The sequence below is a fragment of the Rhinoderma darwinii genome, unplaced genomic scaffold, assembly GCF_050947455.1.
Source record: "Rhinoderma darwinii isolate aRhiDar2 unplaced genomic scaffold, aRhiDar2.hap1 Scaffold_656, whole genome shotgun sequence".
NCBI lineage: Eukaryota > Metazoa > Chordata > Amphibia > Anura > Rhinodermatidae > Rhinoderma > Rhinoderma darwinii.
Window position 1 is genome coordinate 121,520 of NW_027464212.1, and position 21,154 is coordinate 142,673.

Here is a 21,154-nt window from a genome sequence, read left to right on the forward strand (position 1 = left end):
TGTGTGTGTGTGTGTGTGTGTCTTCTGTGTTTCTGTGTTTCCGGCATTTCACATTGGAACAGCTCATTCACCTTCCTTGTCTTCTCTCCGCCCTCCCTTTTAGGTAGGTTAAAGAGCTGCACCTGAGCCAGCCACTGATTGATTGATGCAGCACCACAGTCAAATAGTGGAGTGGAGTAGGGGGAACAGCAAACAGCCATTAAAGCAGCCCGCCCGCCACAATGGACCTACCTGTGTACACTAGATGGATGTGATGGAATGTACTGTCGTCCCTACATTTCCAAGAAGAAGTAAGAATTGCAGTTGCAACAAACCCTTGCTTGCCTACAAAGAGAGCAGCAATTTGGATTTGTTACTATGTTACCTGGAAGAATAACAAACTGTGCAAGGATGGAGGTTGTAGGAGCAAAGAGAAGTTGTCTGTAAAGTTGGTGGATGCCTATTTTCCATTTTGCAGTCCCTTGTCTCCCTCTTGTGGCCTCCTGGAGGCAAATAAATGTGCAAAAAAAAGACAGCCTGGCGGCCGGCTGTTGCAGTGTTGCCCTCTCAGGCAACACTGAGTGACTGACTGAGCCGCACCGTCTTATATAAAGTTCAGACGGAACTTTGCACGTGTCATAGTGGAGCCCTCAGGATTCCAGAGCCAGCTTTCTGACATCATAATGGGGCCTGCCTCAGAGATAGATAAAAGCCTGGGCCCAGGCAGTGTTGGTCAGTGCTGCTCAGCAGGCAGCACTGGACTGGACTGGACTGGATTACAGCTGATACAAGGTGTGAAGGAACAAGGGGTGGCTGTGGGCATGCACTTGCTGCCGCTGCCAGTGTTTATCTGCATGGCAGGAGGGCATTTGGGCGTTGCCAGGAAGGCGTTTTTATGTAGATTCCTCCTCTTTCAGCACTGCATTGTGGTGCAAGCAAAAGAAGCAAATCCTGTGTAGCTTCCTCTCCGGCCTTTATTCACCTCCCTCCCGCTTAGTAGCTGTAAATGTGTGTGAGCCTGCAGGGCCCCATGGAATTGCCTAGGAGTAGGCTGAATCAATCGCTGCAAGGGGTGAACAGCAGTATGGGACAGGCTCGGGCAAGGCAAGGGCCGCTCGGGTTATCGCTTCTCGGCCTTTTGGCTAAGATCAAGTGTAGTATCTGTTCTTATCAGTTTAATATCTGATACGTCCCCTATCTGGGGACCATATATTAAATGGATTTTTAGAACAGGGAGATGGAAATAGAGCTTGCTCTGTCCACTCCACGCATTGACCTGGTATTGCAGTATTTCCAGGACCGGTGCACCCTTCCCTTATGTGTTGACTAAAATCAGATTCCAAAAGTGCTATTTGTGTTTGCTATTGTTTTTGTCTTTCTGATGGGATCTCCCCTTTTAATCCCATTATTTCAACACCTGTTGGACAATGCATTTGTACAGTCATGTGTGATAATGAGCTCATTTATTAAATGCAATTAATTAATACATTGCCACCTCTTGTTGTGTGTGTGTGTGTGTGTGTGTGTGTGTGTGTGTGTCTTCTGTGTTTCTGTGTTTCCGGCATTTCACATTGGAACAGCTCATTCACCTTCCTTGTCTTCTCTCCGCCCTCCCTTTTAGGTAGGTTAAAGAGCTGCACCTGAGCCAGCCACTGATTGATTGATGCAGCACCACAGTCAAATAGTGGAGTGGAGTAGGGGGAACAGCAAACAGCCATTAAAGCAGCCCGCCCGCCACAATGGACCTACCTGTGTACACTAGATGGATGTGATGGAATGTACTGTCGTCCCTACATTTCCAAGAAGAAGTAAGAATTGCAGTTGCAACAAACCCTTGCTTGCCTACAAAGAGAGCAGCAATTTGGATTTGTTACTATGTTACCTGGAAGAATAACAAACTGTGCAAGGATGGAGGTTGTAGGAGCAAAGAGAAGTTGTCTGTAAAGTTGGTGGATGCCTATTTTCCATTTTGCAGTCCCTTGTCTCCCTCTTGTGGCCTCCTGGAGGCAAATAAATGTGCAAAAAAAAGACAGCCTGGCGGCCGGCTGTTGCAGTGTTGCCCTCTCAGGCAACACTGAGTGACTGACTGAGCCGCACCGTCTTATATAAAGTTCAGACGGAACTTTGCACGTGTCATAGTGGAGCCCTCAGGATTCCAGAGCCAGCTTTCTGACATCATAATGGGGCCTGCCTCAGAGATAGATAAAAGCCTGGGCCCAGGCAGTGTTGGTCAGTGCTGCTCAGCAGGCAGCACTGGACTGGACTGGACTGGATTACAGCTGATACAAGGTGTGAAGGAACAAGGGGTGGCTGTGGGCATGCACTTGCTGCCGCTGCCAGTGTTTATCTGCATGGCAGGAGGGCATTTGGGCGTTGCCAGGAAGGCGTTTTTATGTAGATTCCTCCTCTTTCAGCACTGCATTGTGGTGCAAGCAAAAGAAGCAAATCCTGTGTAGCTTCCTCTCCGGCCTTTATTCACCTCCCTCCCGCTTAGTAGCTGTAAATGTGTGTGAGCCTGCAGGGCCCCATGGAATTGCCTAGGAGTAGGCTGAATCAATCGCTGCAAGGGGTGAACAGCAGTATGGGACAGGCTCGGGCAAGGCAAGGGCCGCTCGGGTTATCGCTTCTCGGCCTTTTGGCTAAGATCAAGTGTAGTATCTGTTCTTATCAGTTTAATATCTGATACGTCCCCTATCTGGGGACCATATATTAAATGGATTTTTAGAACAGGGAGATGGAAATAGAGCTTGCTCTGTCCACTCCACGCATTGACCTGGTATTGCAGTATTTCCAGGACCGGTGCACCCTTCCCTTATGTGTTGACTAAAATCAGATTCCAAAAGTGCTATTTGTGTTTGCTATTGTTTTTGTCTTTCTGATGGGATCTCCCCTTTTAATCCCATTATTTCAACACCTGTTGGACAATGCATTTGTACAGTCATGTGTGATAATGAGCTCATTTATTAAATGCAATTAATTAATACATTGCCACCTCTTGTTGTGTGTGTGTGTGTGTGTGTGTGTGTGTGTGTGTGTCTTCTGTGTTTCTGTGTTTCCGGCATTTCACATTGGAACAGCTCATTCACCTTCCTTGTCTTCTCTCCGCCCTCCCTTAGGTAGGTTAAAGAGCTGCACCTGAGCCAGCCACTGATTGATTGATGCAGCACCACAGTCAAATAGTGGAGTGGAGTAGGGGGAACAGCAAACAGCCATTAAAGCAGCCCGCCCGCCACAATGGACCTACCTGTGTACACTAGATGGATGTGATGGAATGTACTGTCGTCCCTACATTTCCAAGAAGAAGTAAGAATTGCAGTTGCAACAAACCCTTGCTTGCCTACAAAGAGAGCAGCAATTTGGATTTGTTACTATGTTACCTGGAAGAATAACAAACTGTGCAAGGATGGAGGTTGTAGGAGCAAAGAGAAGTTGTCTGTAAAGTTGGTGGATGCCTATTTTCCATTTTGCAGTCCCTTGTCTCCCTCTTGTGGCCTCCTGGAGGCAAATAAATGTGCAAAAAAAAGACAGCCTGGCGGCCGGCTGTTGCAGTGTTGCCCTCTCAGGCAACACTGAGTGACTGACTGAGCCGCACCGTCTTATATAAAGTTCAGACGGAACTTTGCACGTGTCATAGTGGAGCCCTCAGGATTCCAGAGCCAGCTTTCTGACATCATAATGGGGCCTGCCTCAGAGATAGATAAAAGCCTGGGCCCAGGCAGTGTTGGTCAGTGCTGCTCAGCAGGCAGCACTGGACTGGACTGGACTGGATTACAGCTGATACAAGGTGTGAAGGAACAAGGGGTGGCTGTGGGCATGCACTTGCTGCCGCTGCCAGTGTTTATCTGCATGGCAGGAGGGCATTTGGGCGTTGCCAGGAAGGCGTTTTTATGTAGATTCCTCCTCTTTCAGCACTGCATTGTGGTGCAAGCAAAAGAAGCAAATCCTGTGTAGCTTCCTCTCCGGCCTTTATTCACCTCCCTCCCGCTTAGTAGCTGTAAATGTGTGTGAGCCTGCAGGGCCCCATGGAATTGCCTAGGAGTAGGCTGAATCAATCGCTGCAAGGGGTGAACAGCAGTATGGGACAGGCTCGGGCAAGGCAAGGGCCGCTCGGGTTATCGCTTCTCGGCCTTTTGGCTAAGATCAAGTGTAGTATCTGTTCTTATCAGTTTAATATCTGATACGTCCCCTATCTGGGGACCATATATTAAATGGATTTTTAGAACAGGGAGATGGAAATAGAGCTTGCTCTGTCCACTCCACGCATTGACCTGGTATTGCAGTATTTCCAGGACCGGTGCACCCTTCCCTTATGTGTTGACTAAAATCAGATTCCAAAAGTGCTATTTGTGTTTGCTATTGTTTTTGTCTTTCTGATGGGATCTCCCCTTTTAATCCCATTATTTCAACACCTGTTGGACAATGCATTTGTACAGTCATGTGTGATAATGAGCTCATTTATTAAATGCAATTAATTAATACATTGCCACCTCTTGTTGTGTGTGTGTGTGTGTGTGTGTGTGTGTGTGTGTGTGTCTTCTGTGTTTCTGTGTTTCCGGCATTTCACATTGGAACAGCTCATTCACCTTCCTTGTCTTCTCTCCGCCCTCCCTTTTAGGTAGGTTAAAGAGCTGCACCTGAGCCAGCCACTGATTGATTGATGCAGCACCACAGTCAAATAGTGGAGTGGAGTAGGGGGAACAGCAAACAGCCATTAAAGCAGCCCGCCCGCCACAATGGACCTACCTGTGTACACTAGATGGATGTGATGGAATGTACTGTCGTCCCTACATTTCCAAGAAGAAGTAAGAATTGCAGTTGCAACAAACCCTTGCTTGCCTACAAAGAGAGCAGCAATTTGGATTTGTTACTATGTTACCTGGAAGAATAACAAACTGTGCAAGGATGGAGGTTGTAGGAGCAAAGAGAAGTTGTCTGTAAAGTTGGTGGATGCCTATTTTCCATTTTGCAGTCCCTTGTCTCCCTCTTGTGGCCTCCTGGAGGCAAATAAATGTGCAAAAAAAAGACAGCCTGGCGGCCGGCTGTTGCAGTGTTGCCCTCTCAGGCAACACTGAGTGACTGACTGAGCCGCACCGTCTTATATAAAGTTCAGACGGAACTTTGCACGTGTCATAGTGGAGCCCTCAGGATTCCAGAGCCAGCTTTCTGACATCATAATGGGGCCTGCCTCAGAGATAGATAAAAGCCTGGGCCCAGGCAGTGTTGGTCAGTGCTGCTCAGCAGGCAGCACTGGACTGGACTGGACTGGATTACAGCTGATACAAGGTGTGAAGGAACAAGGGGTGGCTGTGGGCATGCACTTGCTGCCGCTGCCAGTGTTTATCTGCATGGCAGGAGGGCATTTGGGCGTTGCCAGGAAGGCGTTTTTATGTAGATTCCTCCTCTTTCAGCACTGCATTGTGGTGCAAGCAAAAGAAGCAAATCCTGTGTAGCTTCCTCTCCGGCCTTTATTCACCTCCCTCCCGCTTAGTAGCTGTAAATGTGTGTGAGCCTGCAGGGCCCCATGGAATTGCCTAGGAGTAGGCTGAATCAATCGCTGCAAGGGGTGAACAGCAGTATGGGACAGGCTCGGGCAAGGCAAGGGCCGCTCGGGTTATCGCTTCTCGGCCTTTTGGCTAAGATCAAGTGTAGTATCTGTTCTTATCAGTTTAATATCTGATACGTCCCCTATCTGGGGACCATATATTAAATGGATTTTTAGAACAGGGAGATGGAAATAGAGCTTGCTCTGTCCACTCCACGCATTGACCTGGTATTGCAGTATTTCCAGGACCGGTGCACCCTTCCCTTATGTGTTGACTAAAATCAGATTCCAAAAGTGCTATTTGTGTTTGCTATTGTTTTTGTCTTTCTGATGGGATCTCCCCTTTTAATCCCATTATTTCAACACCTGTTGGACAATGCATTTGTACAGTCATGTGTGATAATGAGCTCATTTATTAAATGCAATTAATTAATACATTGCCACCTCTTGTTGTGTGTGTGTGTGTGTGTGTGTGTGTGTGTGTGTGTCTTCTGTGTTTCTGTGTTTCCGGCATTTCACATTGGAACAGCTCATTCACCTTCCTTGTCTTCTCTCCGCCCTCCCTTTTAGGTAGGTTAAAGAGCTGCACCTGAGCCAGCCACTGATTGATTGATGCAGCACCACAGTCAAATAGTGGAGTGGAGTAGGGGGAACAGCAAACAGCCATTAAAGCAGCCCGCCCGCCACAATGGACCTACCTGTGTACACTAGATGGATGTGATGGAATGTACTGTCGTCCCTACATTTCCAAGAAGAAGTAAGAATTGCAGTTGCAACAAACCCTTGCTTGCCTACAAAGAGAGCAGCAATTTGGATTTGTTACTATGTTACCTGGAAGAATAACAAACTGTGCAAGGATGGAGGTTGTAGGAGCAAAGAGAAGTTGTCTGTAAAGTTGGTGGATGCCTATTTTCCATTTTGCAGTCCCTTGTCTCCCTCTTGTGGCCTCCTGGAGGCAAATAAATGTGCAAAAAAAAGACAGCCTGGCGGCCGGCTGTTGCAGTGTTGCCCTCTCAGGCAACACTGAGTGACTGACTGAGCCGCACCGTCTTATATAAAGTTCAGACGGAACTTTGCACGTGTCATAGTGGAGCCCTCAGGATTCCAGAGCCAGCTTTCTGACATCATAATGGGGCCTGCCTCAGAGATAGATAAAAGCCTGGGCCCAGGCAGTGTTGGTCAGTGCTGCTCAGCAGGCAGCACTGGACTGGACTGGACTGGATTACAGCTGATACAAGGTGTGAAGGAACAAGGGGTGGCTGTGGGCATGCACTTGCTGCCGCTGCCAGTGTTTATCTGCATGGCAGGAGGGCATTTGGGCGTTGCCAGGAAGGCGTTTTTATGTAGATTCCTCCTCTTTCAGCACTGCATTGTGGTGCAAGCAAAAGAAGCAAATCCTGTGTAGCTTCCTCTCCGGCCTTTATTCACCTCCCTCCCGCTTAGTAGCTGTAAATGTGTGTGAGCCTGCAGGGCCCCATGGAATTGCCTAGGAGTAGGCTGAATCAATCGCTGCAAGGGGTGAACAGCAGTATGGGACAGGCTCGGGCAAGGCAAGGGCCGCTCGGGTTATCGCTTCTCGGCCTTTTGGCTAAGATTCAAGTGTAGTATCTGTTCTTATCAGTTTAATATCTGATACGTCCCCTATCTGGGGACCATATATTAAATGGATTTTTAGAACAGGGAGATGGAAATAGAGCTTGCTCTGTCCACTCCACGCATTGACCTGGTATTGCAGTATTTCCAGGACCGGTGCACCCTTCCCTTATGTGTTGACTAAAATCAGATTCCAAAAGTGCTATTTGTGTTTGCTATTGTTTTTGTCTTTCTGATGGGATCTCCCCTTTTAATCCCATTATTTCAACACCTGTTGGACAATGCATTTGTACAGTCATGTGTGATAATGAGCTCATTTATTAAATGCAATTAATTAATACATTGCCACCTCTTGTTGTGTGTGTGTGTGTGTGTGTGTGTGTGTGTGTGTGTGTCTTCTGTGTTTCTGTGTTTCCGGCATTTCACATTGGAACAGCTCATTCACCTTCCTTGTCTTCTCTCCGCCCTCCCTTTTAGGTAGGTTAAAGAGCTGCACCTGAGCCAGCCACTGATTGATTGATGCAGCACCACAGTCAAATAGTGGAGTGGAGTAGGGGGAACAGCAAACAGCCATTAAAGCAGCCCGCCCGCCACAATGGACCTACCTGTGTACACTAGATGGATGTGATGGAATGTACTGTCGTCCCTACATTTCCAAGAAGAAGTAAGAATTGCAGTTGCAACAAACCCTTGCTTGCCTACAAAGAGAGCAGCAATTTGGATTTGTTACTATGTTACCTGGAAGAATAACAAACTGTGCAAGGATGGAGGTTGTAGGAGCAAAGAGAAGTTGTCTGTAAAGTTGGTGGATGCCTATTTTCCATTTTGCAGTCCCTTGTCTCCCTCTTGTGGCCTCCTGGAGGCAAATAAATGTGCAAAAAAAAGACAGCCTGGCGGCCGGCTGTTGCAGTGTTGCCCTCTCAGGCAACACTGAGTGACTGACTGAGCCGCACCGTCTTATATAAAGTTCAGACGGAACTTTGCACGTGTCATAGTGGAGCCCTCAGGATTCCAGAGCCAGCTTTCTGACATCATAATGGGGCCTGCCTCAGAGATAGATAAAAGCCTGGGCCCAGGCAGTGTTGGTCAGTGCTGCTCAGCAGGCAGCACTGGACTGGACTGGACTGGATTACAGCTGATACAAGGTGTGAAGGAACAAGGGGTGGCTGTGGGCATGCACTTGCTGCCGCTGCCAGTGTTTATCTGCATGGCAGGAGGGCATTTGGGCGTTGCCAGGAAGGCGTTTTTATGTAGATTCCTCCTCTTTCAGCACTGCATTGTGGTGCAAGCAAAAGAAGCAAATCCTGTGTAGCTTCCTCTCCGGCCTTTATTCACCTCCCTCCCGCTTAGTAGCTGTAAATGTGTGTGAGCCTGCAGGGCCCCATGGAATTGCCTAGGAGTAGGCTGAATCAATCGCTGCAAGGGGTGAACAGCAGTATGGGACAGGCTCGGGCAAGGCAAGGGCCGCTCGGGTTATCGCTTCTCGGCCTTTTGGCTAAGATCAAGTGTAGTATCTGTTCTTATCAGTTTAATATCTGATACGTCCCCTATCTGGGGACCATATATTAAATGGATTTTTAGAACAGGGAGATGGAAATAGAGCTTGCTCTGTCCACTCCACGCATTGACCTGGTATTGCAGTATTTCCAGGACCGGTGCACCCTTCCCTTATGTGTTGACTAAAATCAGATTCCAAAAGTGCTATTTGTGTTTGCTATTGTTTTTGTCTTTCTGATGGGATCTCCCCTTTTAATCCCATTATTTCAACACCTGTTGGACAATGCATTTGTACAGTCATGTGTGATAATGAGCTCATTTATTAAATGCAATTAATTAATACATTGCCACCTCTTGTTGTGTGTGTGTGTGTGTGTGTGTGTGTGTGTGTGTGTCTTCTGTGTTTCTGTGTTTCCGGCATTTCACATTGGAACAGCTCATTCACCTTCCTTGTCTTCTCTCCGCCCTCCCTTTTAGGTAGGTTAAAGAGCTGCACCTGAGCCAGCCACTGATTGATTGATGCAGCACCACAGTCAAATAGTGGAGTGGAGTAGGGGGAACAGCAAACAGCCATTAAAGCAGCCCGCCCGCCACAATGGACCTACCTGTGTACACTAGATGGATGTGATGGAATGTACTGTCGTCCCTACATTTCCAAGAAGAAGTAAGAATTGCAGTTGCAACAAACCCTTGCTTGCCTACAAAGAGAGCAGCAATTTGGATTTGTTACTATGTTACCTGGAAGAATAACAAACTGTGCAAGGATGGAGGTTGTAGGAGCAAAGAGAAGTTGTCTGTAAAGTTGGTGGATGCCTATTTTCCATTTTGCAGTCCCTTGTCTCCCTCTTGTGGCCTCCTGGAGGCAAATAAATGTGCAAAAAAAAGACAGCCTGGCGGCCGGCTGTTGCAGTGTTGCCCTCTCAGGCAACACTGAGTGACTGACTGAGCCGCACCGTCTTATATAAAGTTCAGACGGAACTTTGCACGTGTCATAGTGGAGCCCTCAGGATTCCAGAGCCAGCTTTCTGACATCATAATGGGGCCTGCCTCAGAGATAGATAAAAGCCTGGGCCCAGGCAGTGTTGGTCAGTGCTGCTCAGCAGGCAGCACTGGACTGGACTGGACTGGATTACAGCTGATACAAGGTGTGAAGGAACAAGGGGTGGCTGTGGGCATGCACTTGCTGCCGCTGCCAGTGTTTATCTGCATGGCAGGAGGGCATTTGGGCGTTGCCAGGAAGGCGTTTTTATGTAGATTCCTCCTCTTTCAGCACTGCATTGTGGTGCAAGCAAAAGAAGCAAATCCTGTGTAGCTTCCTCTCCGGCCTTTATTCACCTCCCTCCCGCTTAGTAGCTGTAAATGTGTGTGAGCCTGCAGGGCCCCATGGAATTGCCTAGGAGTAGGCTGAATCAATCGCTGCAAGGGGTGAACAGCAGTATGGGACAGGCTCGGGCAAGGCAAGGGCCGCTCGGGTTATCGCTTCTCGGCCTTTTGGCTAAGATCAAGTGTAGTATCTGTTCTTATCAGTTTAATATCTGATACGTCCCCTATCTGGGGACCATATATTAAATGGATTTTTAGAACAGGGAGATGGAAATAGAGCTTGCTCTGTCCACTCCACGCATTGACCTGGTATTGCAGTATTTCCAGGACCGGTGCACCCTTCCCTTATGTGTTGACTAAAATCAGATTCCAAAAGTGCTATTTGTGTTTGCTATTGTTTTTGTCTTTCTGATGGGATCTCCCCTTTTAATCCCATTATTTCAACACCTGTTGGACAATGCATTTGTACAGTCATGTGTGATAATGAGCTCATTTATTAAATGCAATTAATTAATACATTGCCACCTCTTGTTGTGTGTGTGTGTGTGTGTGTGTGTGTGTGTGTGTCTTCTGTGTTTCTGTGTTTCCGGCATTTCACATTGGAACAGCTCATTCACCTTCCTTGTCTTCTCTCCGCCCTCCCTTTTAGGTAGGTTAAAGAGCTGCACCTGAGCCAGCCACTGATTGATTGATGCAGCACCACAGTCAAATAGTGGAGTGGAGTAGGGGGAACAGCAAACAGCCATTAAAGCAGCCCGCCCGCCACAATGGACCTACCTGTGTACACTAGATGGATGTGATGGAATGTACTGTCGTCCCTACATTTCCAAGAAGAAGTAAGAATTGCAGTTGCAACAAACCCTTGCTTGCCTACAAAGAGAGCAGCAATTTGGATTTGTTACTATGTTACCTGGAAGAATAACAAACTGTGCAAGGATGGAGGTTGTAGGAGCAAAGAGAAGTTGTCTGTAAAGTTGGTGGATGCCTATTTTCCATTTTGCAGTCCCTTGTCTCCCTCTTGTGGCCTCCTGGAGGCAAATAAATGTGCAAAAAAAAGACAGCCTGGCGGCCGGCTGTTGCAGTGTTGCCCTCTCAGGCAACACTGAGTGACTGACTGAGCCGCACCGTCTTATATAAAGTTCAGACGGAACTTTGCACGTGTCATAGTGGAGCCCTCAGGATTCCAGAGCCAGCTTTCTGACATCATAATGGGGCCTGCCTCAGAGATAGATAAAAGCCTGGGCCCAGGCAGTGTTGGTCAGTGCTGCTCAGCAGGCAGCACTGGACTGGACTGGACTGGATTACAGCTGATACAAGGTGTGAAGGAACAAGGGGTGGCTGTGGGCATGCACTTGCTGCCGCTGCCAGTGTTTATCTGCATGGCAGGAGGGCATTTGGGCGTTGCCAGGAAGGCGTTTTTATGTAGATTCCTCCTCTTTCAGCACTGCATTGTGGTGCAAGCAAAAGAAGCAAATCCTGTGTAGCTTCCTCTCCGGCCTTTATTCACCTCCCTCCCGCTTAGTAGCTGTAAATGTGTGTGAGCCTGCAGGGCCCCATGGAATTGCCTAGGAGTAGGCTGAATCAATCGCTGCAAGGGGTGAACAGCAGTATGGGACAGGCTCGGGCAAGGCAAGGGCCGCTCGGGTTATCGCTTCTCGGCCTTTTGGCTAAGATCAAGTGTAGTATCTGTTCTTATCAGTTTAATATCTGATACGTCCCCTATCTGGGGACCATATATTAAATGGATTTTTAGAACAGGGAGATGGAAATAGAGCTTGCTCTGTCCACTCCACGCATTGACCTGGTATTGCAGTATTTCCAGGACCGGTGCACCCTTCCCTTATGTGTTGACTAAAATCAGATTCCAAAAGTGCTATTTGTGTTTGCTATTGTTTTTGTCTTTCTGATGGGATCTCCCCTTTTAATCCCATTATTTCAACACCTGTTGGACAATGCATTTGTACAGTCATGTGTGATAATGAGCTCATTTATTAAATGCAATTAATTAATACATTGCCACCTCTTGTTGTGTGTGTGTGTGTGTGTGTGTGTGTGTGTGTGTGTCTTCTGTGTTTCTGTGTTTCCGGCATTTCACATTGGAACAGCTCATTCACCTTCCTTGTCTTCTCTCCGCCCTCCCTTTTAGGTAGGTTAAAGAGCTGCACCTGAGCCAGCCACTGATTGATTGATGCAGCACCACAGTCAAATAGTGGAGTGGAGTAGGGGGAACAGCAAACAGCCATTAAAGCAGCCCGCCCGCCACAATGGACCTACCTGTGTACACTAGATGGATGTGATGGAATGTACTGTCGTCCCTACATTTCCAAGAAGAAGTAAGAATTGCAGTTGCAACAAACCCTTGCTTGCCTACAAAGAGAGCAGCAATTTGGATTTGTTACTATGTTACCTGGAAGAATAACAAACTGTGCAAGGATGGAGGTTGTAGGAGCAAAGAGAAGTTGTCTGTAAAGTTGGTGGATGCCTATTTTCCATTTTGCAGTCCCTTGTCTCCCTCTTGTGGCCTCCTGGAGGCAAATAAATGTGCAAAAAAAAGACAGCCTGGCGGCCGGCTGTTGCAGTGTTGCCCTCTCAGGCAACACTGAGTGACTGACTGAGCCGCACCGTCTTATATAAAGTTCAGACGGAACTTTGCACGTGTCATAGTGGAGCCCTCAGGATTCCAGAGCCAGCTTTCTGACATCATAATGGGGCCTGCCTCAGAGATAGATAAAAGCCTGGGCCCAGGCAGTGTTGGTCAGTGCTGCTCAGCAGGCAGCACTGGACTGGACTGGACTGGATTACAGCTGATACAAGGTGTGAAGGAACAAGGGGTGGCTGTGGGCATGCACTTGCTGCCGCTGCCAGTGTTTATCTGCATGGCAGGAGGGCATTTGGGCGTTGCCAGGAAGGCGTTTTTATGTAGATTCCTCCTCTTTCAGCACTGCATTGTGGTGCAAGCAAAAGAAGCAAATCCTGTGTAGCTTCCTCTCCGGCCTTTATTCACCTCCCTCCCGCTTAGTAGCTGTAAATGTGTGTGAGCCTGCAGGGCCCCATGGAATTGCCTAGGAGTAGGCTGAATCAATCGCTGCAAGGGGTGAACAGCAGTATGGGACAGGCTCGGGCAAGGCAAGGGCCGCTCGGGTTATCGCTTCTCGGCCTTTTGGCTAAGATCAAGTGTAGTATCTGTTCTTATCAGTTTAATATCTGATACGTCCCCTATCTGGGGACCATATATTAAATGGATTTTTAGAACAGGGAGATGGAAATAGAGCTTGCTCTGTCCACTCCACGCATTGACCTGGTATTGCAGTATTTCCAGGACCGGTGCACCCTTCCCTTATGTGTTGACTAAAATCAGATTCCAAAAGTGCTATTTGTGTTTGCTATTGTTTTTGTCTTTCTGATGGGATCTCCCCTTTTAATCCCATTATTTCAACACCTGTTGGACAATGCATTTGTACAGTCATGTGTGATAATGAGCTCATTTATTAAATGCAATTAATTAATACATTGCCACCTCTTGTTGTGTGTGTGTGTGTGTGTGTGTGTGTGTGTGTGTGTCTTCTGTGTTTCTGTGTTTCCGGCATTTCACATTGGAACAGCTCATTCACCTTCCTTGTCTTCTCTCCGCCCTCCCTTTTAGGTAGGTTAAAGAGCTGCACCTGAGCCAGCCACTGATTGATTGATGCAGCACCACAGTCAAATAGTGGAGTGGAGTAGGGGGAACAGCAAACAGCCATTAAAGCAGCCCGCCCGCCACAATGGACCTACCTGTGTACACTAGATGGATGTGATGGAATGTACTGTCGTCCCTACATTTCCAAGAAGAAGTAAGAATTGCAGTTGCAACAAACCCTTGCTTGCCTACAAAGAGAGCAGCAATTTGGATTTGTTACTATGTTACCTGGAAGAATAACAAACTGTGCAAGGATGGAGGTTGTAGGAGCAAAGAGAAGTTGTCTGTAAAGTTGGTGGATGCCTATTTTCCATTTTGCAGTCCCTTGTCTCCCTCTTGTGGCCTCCTGGAGGCAAATAAATGTGCAAAAAAAAGACAGCCTGGCGGCCGGCTGTTGCAGTGTTGCCCTCTCAGGCAACACTGAGTGACTGACTGAGCCGCACCGTCTTATATAAAGTTCAGACGGAACTTTGCACGTGTCATAGTGGAGCCCTCAGGATTCCAGAGCCAGCTTTCTGACATCATAATGGGGCCTGCCTCAGAGATAGATAAAAGCCTGGGCCCAGGCAGTGTTGGTCAGTGCTGCTCAGCAGGCAGCACTGGACTGGACTGGACTGGATTACAGCTGATACAAGGTGTGAAGGAACAAGGGGTGGCTGTGGGCATGCACTTGCTGCCGCTGCCAGTGTTTATCTGCATGGCAGGAGGGCATTTGGGCGTTGCCAGGAAGGCGTTTTTATGTAGATTCCTCCTCTTTCAGCACTGCATTGTGGTGCAAGCAAAAGAAGCAAATCCTGTGTAGCTTCCTCTCCGGCCTTTATTCACCTCCCTCCCGCTTAGTAGCTGTAAATGTGTGTGAGCCTGCAGGGCCCCATGGAATTGCCTAGGAGTAGGCTGAATCAATCGCTGCAAGGGGTGAACAGCAGTATGGGACAGGCTCGGGCAAGGCAAGGGCCGCTCGGGTTATCGCTTCTCGGCCTTTTGGCTAAGATCAAGTGTAGTACTTTAGGGTATTGCCTTGTTTCTTGGTCAGGAGGTGCCCTGGTACCCTTTTCCTTGGCCTGGGGGGATCGTTTCTCTTAGGAGAGACTTCACCCCTCTGCTGCTATTGGGGAGGAGGATTAGTCCAGGGCAACGGGGAGCGATCACCTGCCTGGTACTTCGGTACTGAAGGTATTCTTTGGAGATTGCTGGAATTCGTTTGGAGCAGGATGGAGGAAATTCCCGAATATATGCGTACCAGGAATGCTGTCCGGTTTTTCGTGGAGGAATCTGAGCGACAAAGGAAGGATCTGGAGTTCATCACAAAGGTTCTTTTGTTGGATTTCTTTCAGCTGGAGAGATCATGCATTTTGGCGGTGATGGACTATCCGAGGAGAGGGTGCTTTGACGTTACCTTCGCCACAGAAGAAATTTATGCTGTCTTTTTAGAACGCTTGAAGGAAGGTAAAAGGGACCCAAGACTTGTGGGTGTGAAGGTAACACCACATTTTGTGCCAAACAAAAAGTTGGTGGTTGTAAAAATGTTTTCGCCTTACGTGGATGAAGAGGACATTAAGTTATTTCTCAATAAGTTTTGTGAGGAGGTGGTGGGAAAGGGGAAAGTGTTTAACCCTTTTGGATTTTGGACTGGGAAGTGGAAATTTCTTTGTAAATTTGTGAGAATTGGTGAATCTAGAAACCTATTGTTTCCTCCAGCGCGGTTCAAGATTGGAAGTGCGTGTGGAAATTTATTTTTTCTTGGAATGGATATGTTTTGTTTGAATTGTAAAGAGTATGGTCATGAGAGAGAAGCCTGTGAGAAAGTAATGTGTACAAAATGTCTGCAAGAGGGACATAAGTATAATGAATGTCAGAAAGGGAAAGTATGTAATATGTGTGGAGAGGAGGGGCACATATTCAAATCGTGCCCAAAGAAAAGCAAACGTGAGGTACAAGAGGAAAATAAGAAGATAGTCAAAAGAAAGGAAGCGGAAGTTAGTTTGGAAGAAGGCAAGCTTCATAAATTGGAAGGAAGTGGGCAAAGTGATGAGAAAAAAAGGAAAAAAGCAGAGAGAAAGAAAAAAAGTGTCATTTCAGAAGAGGAAAGAGCAGAAAGAGACAGGTTATTGGAAGAAGTAGAGCAGTTACGTAGTAAAATTAATTTTGAAAAAATGCGGAGGAGGGTGCGGCTCTGTGTAAGAGAAAATTTACCAGGGTTTCTTGAAAGGTATGGTGTGCCAACATGGTTAACGTGCATTGTAAACTGTGAGTGGGATGGTAATGATTTGCAGGAACATCTAGTGGATATGTTAGGAACTATTGCTGTTAAAAAAGGAATGTTTTTTTGATTTCTTAAGGAAAAAAAAGGAAAGAGGAAAACAAAAATTAATTGTACGTTTTCAGTTTTCATTGTGATGATCTAAGTCTTTTTTATTTTGAATTTTATGATTTTTAAGACGTGATCTGAATGAATTAAAAAAAAAAAAAAAAAAAAAAAATCTGTTCTTATCAGTTTAATATCTGATACGTCCCCTATCTGGGGACCATATATTAAATGGATTTTTAGAACAGGGAGATGGAAATAGAGCTTGCTCTGTCCACTCCACGCATTGACCTGGTATTGCAGTATTTCCAGGACCGGTGCACCCTTCCCTTATGTGTTGACTAAAATCAGATTCCAAAAGTGCTATTTGTGTTTGCTATTGTTTTTGTCTTTCTGATGGGATCTCCCCTTTTAATCCCATTATTTCAACACCTGTTGGACAATGCATTTGTACAGTCATGTGTGATAATGAGCTCATTTATTAAATGCAATTAATTAATACATTGCCACCTCTTGTTGTGTGTGTGTGTGTGTGTGTGTGTGTGTGTGTGTGTCTTCTGTGTTTCTGTGTTTCCGGCATTTCACATTGGAACAGCTCATTCACCTTCCTTGTCTTCTCTCCGCCCTCCCTTTTAGGTAGGTTAAAGAGCTGCACCTGAGCCAGCCACTGATTGATTGATGCAGCACCACAGTCAAATAGTGGAGTGGAGTAGGGGGAACAGCAAACAGCCATTAAAGCAGCCCGCCCGCCACAATGGACCTACCTGTGTACACTAGATGGATGTGATGGAATGTACTGTCGTCCCTACATTTCCAAGAAGAAGTAAGAATTGCAGTTGCAACAAACCCTTGCTTGCCTACAAAGAGAGCAGCAATTTGGATTTGTTACTATGTTACCTGGAAGAATAACAAACTGTGCAAGGATGGAGGTTGTAGGAGCAAAGAGAAGTTGTCTGTAAAGTTGGTGGATGCCTATTTTCCATTTTGCAGTCCCTTGTCTCCCTCTTGTGGCCTCCTGGAGGCAAATAAATGTGCAAAAAAAAGACAGCCTGGCGGCCGGCTGTTGCAGTGTTGCCCTCTCAGGCAACACTGAGTGACTGACTGAGCCGCACCGTCTTATATAAAGTTCAGACGGAACTTTGCACGTGTCATAGTGGAGCCCTCAGGATTCCAGAGCCAGCTTTCTGACATCATAATGGGGCCTGCCTCAGAGATAGATAAAAGCCTGGGCCCAGGCAGTGTTGGTCAGTGCTGCTCAGCAGGCAGCACTGGACTGGACTGGACTGGATTACAGCTGATACAAGGTGTGAAGGAACAAGGGGTGGCTGTGGGCATGCACTTGCTGCCGCTGCCAGTGTTTATCTGCATGGCAGGAGGGCATTTGGGCGTTGCCAGGAAGGCGTTTTTATGTAGATTCCTCCTCTTTCAGCACTGCATTGTGGTGCAAGCAAAAGAAGCAAATCCTGTGTAGCTTCCTCTCCGGCCTTTATTCACCTCCCTCCCGCTTAGTAGCTGTAAATGTGTGTGAGCCTGCAGGGCCCCATGGAATTGCCTAGGAGTAGGCTGAATCAATCGCTGCAAGGGGTGAACAGCAGTATGGGACAGGCTCGGGCAAGGCAAGGGCCGCTCGGGTTATCGCTTCTCGGCCTTTTGGCTAAGATCAAGTGTAGTATCTGTTCTTATCAGTTTAATATCTGATACGTCCCCTATCTGGGGACCATATATTAAATGGATTTTTAGAACAGGGAGATGGAAATAGAGCTTGCTCTGTCCACTCCACGCATTGACCTGGTATTGCAGTATTTCCAGGACCGGTGCACCCTTCCCTTATGTGTTGACTAAAATCAGATTCCAAAAGTGCTATTTGTGTTTGCTATTGTTTTTGTCTTTCTGATGGGATCTCCCCTTTTAATCCCATTATTTCAACACCTGTTGGACAATGCATTTGTACAGTCATGTGTGATAATGAGCTCATTTATTAAATGCAATTAATTAATACATTGCCACCTCTTGTTGTGTGTGTGTGTGTGTGTGTGTGTGTGTGTGTGTGTCTTCTGTGTTTCTGTGTTTCCGGCATTTCACATTGGAACAGCTCATTCACCTTCCTTGTCTTCTCTCCGCCCTCCCTTTTAGGTAGGTTAAAGAGCTGCACCTGAGCCAGCCACTGATTGATTGATGCAGCACCACAGTCAAATAGTGGAGTGGAGTAGGGGGAACAGCAAACAGCCATTAAAGCAGCCCGCCCGCCACAATGGACCTACCTGTGTACACTAGATGGATGTGATGGAATGTACTGTCGTCCCTACATTTCCAAGAAGAAGTAAGAATTGCAGTTGCAACAAACCCTTGCTTGCCTACAAAGAGAGCAGCAATTTGGATTTGTTACTATGTTACCTGGAAGAATAACAAACTGTGCAAGGATGGAGGTTGTAGGAGCAAAGAGAAGTTGTCTGTAAAGTTGGTGGATGCCTATTTTCCATTTTGCAGTCCCTTGTCTCCCTCTTGTGGCCTCCTGGAGGCAAATAAATGTGCAAAAAAAAGACAGCCTGGCGGCCGGCTGTTGCAGTGTTGCCCTCTCAGGCAACACTGAGTGACTGACTGAGCCGCACCGTCTTATATAAAGTTCAGACGGAACTTTGCACGTGTCATAGTGGAGCCCTCAGGATTCCAGAGCCAGCTTTCTGACATCATAATGGGGCCTGCCTCAGAGATAGATAAAAGCCTGGGCCCAGGCAGTGTTGGTCAGTGCTGCTCAGCAGGCAGCACTGGACTGGACTGGACTGGATTACAGCTGATACAAGGTGTGAAGGAACAAGGGGTGGCTGTGGGCATGCACTTGCTGCCGCTGCCAGTGTTTATCTGCATGGCAGGAGGGCATTTGGGCGTTGCCAGGAAGGCGTTTTTATGTAGATTCCTCCTCTTTCAGCACTGCATTGTGGTGCAAGCAAAAGAAGCAAATCCTGTGTAGCTTCCTCTCCGGCCTTTATTCACCTCCCTCCCGCTTAGTAGCTGTAAATGTGTGTGAGCCTGCAGGGCCCCATGGAATTGCCTAGGAGTAGGCTGAATCAATCGCTGCAAGGGGTGAACAGCAGTATGGGACAGGCTCGGGCAAGGCAAGGGCCGCTCGGGTTATCGCTTCTCGGCCTTTTGGCTAAGATCAAGTGTAGTACTTTAGGGTATTGCCTTGTTTCTTGGTCAGGAGGTGCCCTGGTACCCTTTTCCTTGGCCTGGGGGGATCGTTTCTCTTAGGAGAGACTTCACCCCTCTGCTGCTATTGGGGAGGAGGATTAGTCCAGGGCAACGGGGAGCGATCACCTGCCTGGTACTTCGGTACTGAAGGTATTCTTTGGAGATTGCTGGAATTCGTTTGGAGCAGGATGGAGGAAATTCCCGAATATATGCGTACCAGGAATGCTGTCCGGTTTTTCGTGGAGGAATCTGAGCGACAAAGGAAGGATCTGGAGTTCATCACAAAGGTTCTTTTGTTGGATTTCTTTCAGCTGGAGAGATCATGCATTTTGGCGGTGATGGACTATCCGAGGAGAGGGTGCTTTGACGTTACCTTCGCCACAGAAGAAATTTATGCTGTCTTTTTAGAACGCTTGAAGGAAGGTAAAAGGGACCCAAGACTTGTGGGTGTGAAGGTAACACCACATTTTGTGCCAAACAAAAAGTTGGTGGTTGTAAAAATGTTTTCGCCTTACGTGGATGAAGAGGACATTAAGTTATTTCTCAATAAGTTTTGTGAGGAGGTGGTGGGAAAGGGGAAAGTGTTTAACCCTTTTGGATTTTGGACTGGGAAGTGGAAATTTCTTTGTAAATTTGTGAGAATTGGTGAATCTAGAAACCTATTGTTTCCTCCAGCGCGGTTCAAGATTGGAAGTGCGTGTGGAAATTTATTTTTTCTTGGAATGGATATGTTTTGTTTGAATTGTAAAGAGTATGGTCATGAGAGAGAAGCCTGTGAGAAAGTAATGTGTACAAAATGTCTGCAAGAGGGACATAAGTATAATGAATGTCAGAAAGGGAAAGTATGTAATATGTGTGGAGAGGAGGGGCACATATTCAAATCGTGCCCAAAGAAAAGCAAACGTGAGGTACAAGAGGAAAATAAGAAGATAGTCAAAAGAAAGGAAGCGGAAGTTAGTTTGGAAGAAGGCAAGCTTCACAAATTGGAAGGAAGTGGGCAAAGTGATGAGAAAAAAAGGAAAAAAGCAGAGAGAAAGAAAAAAAGTGTCATTTCAGAAGAGGAAAGAGCAGAAAGAGACAGGTTATTGGAAGAAGTAGAGCAGTTACGTAGTAAAATTAATTTTGAAAAAATGCGGAGGAGGGTGCGGCTCTGTGTAAGAGAAAATTTACCAGGGTTTCTTGAAAGGTATGGTGTGCCAACGTGGTTAACGTGCATTGTAAACTGTGAGTGGGATGGTAATGATTTGCAGGAACATCTAGTGGATATGTTAGGAACTATTGCTGTTAAAAAAGGAATGTTTTTTTGATTTCTTAGGAAAAAAAAGGAAAGAGGAAAACAAAAATTAATTGTACGTTTTCAGTTTTCATTGTGATGATCTAAGTCTTTTTTATTTTGAATTTTATGATTTTTAAGACGTGATCTGAATGAATTAAAAAGATCTGTTCTTATCAGTTTAATATCTGATACGTCCCCTATCTGGGGACCATATATTAAATGGATTTTTAGAACAGGGAGATGGAAATAGAGCTTGCTCTGTCCACTCCACGCATTGACCTGGTATTGCAGTATTTCCAGGACCGGTGCACCCTTCCCTTATGTGTTGACTAAAATCAGATTCCAAAAGTGCTATTTGTGTTTGCTATTGTTTTTGTCTTTCTGATGGGATCTCCCCTTTTAATCCCATTATTTCAACACCTGTTGGACAATGCATTTGTACAGTCATGTGTGATAATGAGCTCATTTATTAAATGCAATTAATTAATACATTGCCACCTCTTGTTGTGTGTGTGTGTGTGTGTGTGTGTGTGTGTGTGTGTCTTCTGTGTTTCTGTGTTTCCGGCATTTCACATTGGAACAGCTCATTCACCTTCCTTGTCTTCTCTCCGCCCTCCCTTTTAGGTAGGTTAAAGAGCTGCACCTGAGCCAGCCACTGATTGATTGATGCAGCACCACAGTCAAATAGTGGAGTGGAGTAGGGGGAACAGCAAACAGCCATTAAAGCAGCCCGCCCGCCACAATGGACCTACCTGTGTACACTAGATGGATGTG

General features: G+C 46.7%; 11 non-coding genes and 3 pseudogenes across 11 annotated transcripts; all 14 read left to right on the forward strand.

The window, feature by feature from the left end:
• Positions 1-1,101: 1,101 nt before the first annotated feature.
• On the forward strand, positions 1,102-1,292 carry LOC142727849 (U2 spliceosomal RNA). Its single transcript, XR_012877299.1, has one exon. It is a non-coding gene; the product is annotated as a U2 spliceosomal RNA (small nuclear RNA).
• A 1,306-nt stretch (positions 1,293-2,598) lies between these two features.
• Positions 2,599-2,789, forward strand: LOC142727851 (U2 spliceosomal RNA). The gene has a single exon (XR_012877301.1). It is a non-coding gene; the product is annotated as a U2 spliceosomal RNA (small nuclear RNA).
• Positions 2,790-4,093: 1,304 nt separating this feature from the next.
• On the forward strand, positions 4,094-4,284 carry LOC142727852 (U2 spliceosomal RNA). The gene has a single exon (XR_012877302.1). It is a non-coding gene; the product is annotated as a U2 spliceosomal RNA (small nuclear RNA).
• A 1,308-nt stretch (positions 4,285-5,592) lies between these two features.
• On the forward strand, positions 5,593-5,783 carry LOC142727853 (U2 spliceosomal RNA). The gene has a single exon (XR_012877303.1). It is a non-coding gene; the product is annotated as a U2 spliceosomal RNA (small nuclear RNA).
• A 1,306-nt stretch (positions 5,784-7,089) lies between these two features.
• On the forward strand, positions 7,090-7,281 carry LOC142727877 (U2 spliceosomal RNA). Its single transcript, XR_012877325.1, has one exon. It is a non-coding gene; the product is annotated as a U2 spliceosomal RNA (small nuclear RNA).
• Positions 7,282-8,589: 1,308 nt separating this feature from the next.
• LOC142727854 (U2 spliceosomal RNA) lies at positions 8,590-8,780 on the forward strand. The gene has a single exon (XR_012877304.1). It is a non-coding gene; the product is annotated as a U2 spliceosomal RNA (small nuclear RNA).
• A 1,306-nt stretch (positions 8,781-10,086) lies between these two features.
• Positions 10,087-10,277, forward strand: LOC142727855 (U2 spliceosomal RNA). The gene has a single exon (XR_012877305.1). It is a non-coding gene; the product is annotated as a U2 spliceosomal RNA (small nuclear RNA).
• Positions 10,278-11,581: 1,304 nt separating this feature from the next.
• Positions 11,582-11,772, forward strand: LOC142727856 (U2 spliceosomal RNA). The gene has a single exon (XR_012877306.1). It is a non-coding gene; the product is annotated as a U2 spliceosomal RNA (small nuclear RNA).
• Positions 11,773-13,078: 1,306 nt separating this feature from the next.
• Positions 13,079-13,269, forward strand: LOC142727857 (U2 spliceosomal RNA). Its single transcript, XR_012877307.1, has one exon. It is a non-coding gene; the product is annotated as a U2 spliceosomal RNA (small nuclear RNA).
• A 1,306-nt stretch (positions 13,270-14,575) lies between these two features.
• LOC142727897 (U2 spliceosomal RNA) lies at positions 14,576-14,686 on the forward strand (annotated as a pseudogene).
• Positions 14,687-16,036: 1,350 nt separating this feature from the next.
• On the forward strand, positions 16,037-16,243 carry LOC142727891 (U2 spliceosomal RNA; annotated as a pseudogene).
• A 1,306-nt stretch (positions 16,244-17,549) lies between these two features.
• LOC142727858 (U2 spliceosomal RNA) lies at positions 17,550-17,740 on the forward strand. Its single transcript, XR_012877308.1, has one exon. It is a non-coding gene; the product is annotated as a U2 spliceosomal RNA (small nuclear RNA).
• Positions 17,741-19,046: 1,306 nt separating this feature from the next.
• LOC142727899 (U2 spliceosomal RNA) lies at positions 19,047-19,157 on the forward strand (annotated as a pseudogene).
• Positions 19,158-20,506: 1,349 nt separating this feature from the next.
• LOC142727880 (U2 spliceosomal RNA) lies at positions 20,507-20,696 on the forward strand. Its single transcript, XR_012877328.1, has one exon. It is a non-coding gene; the product is annotated as a U2 spliceosomal RNA (small nuclear RNA).
• The last annotated feature ends 458 nt before the right edge of the window (positions 20,697-21,154 follow it).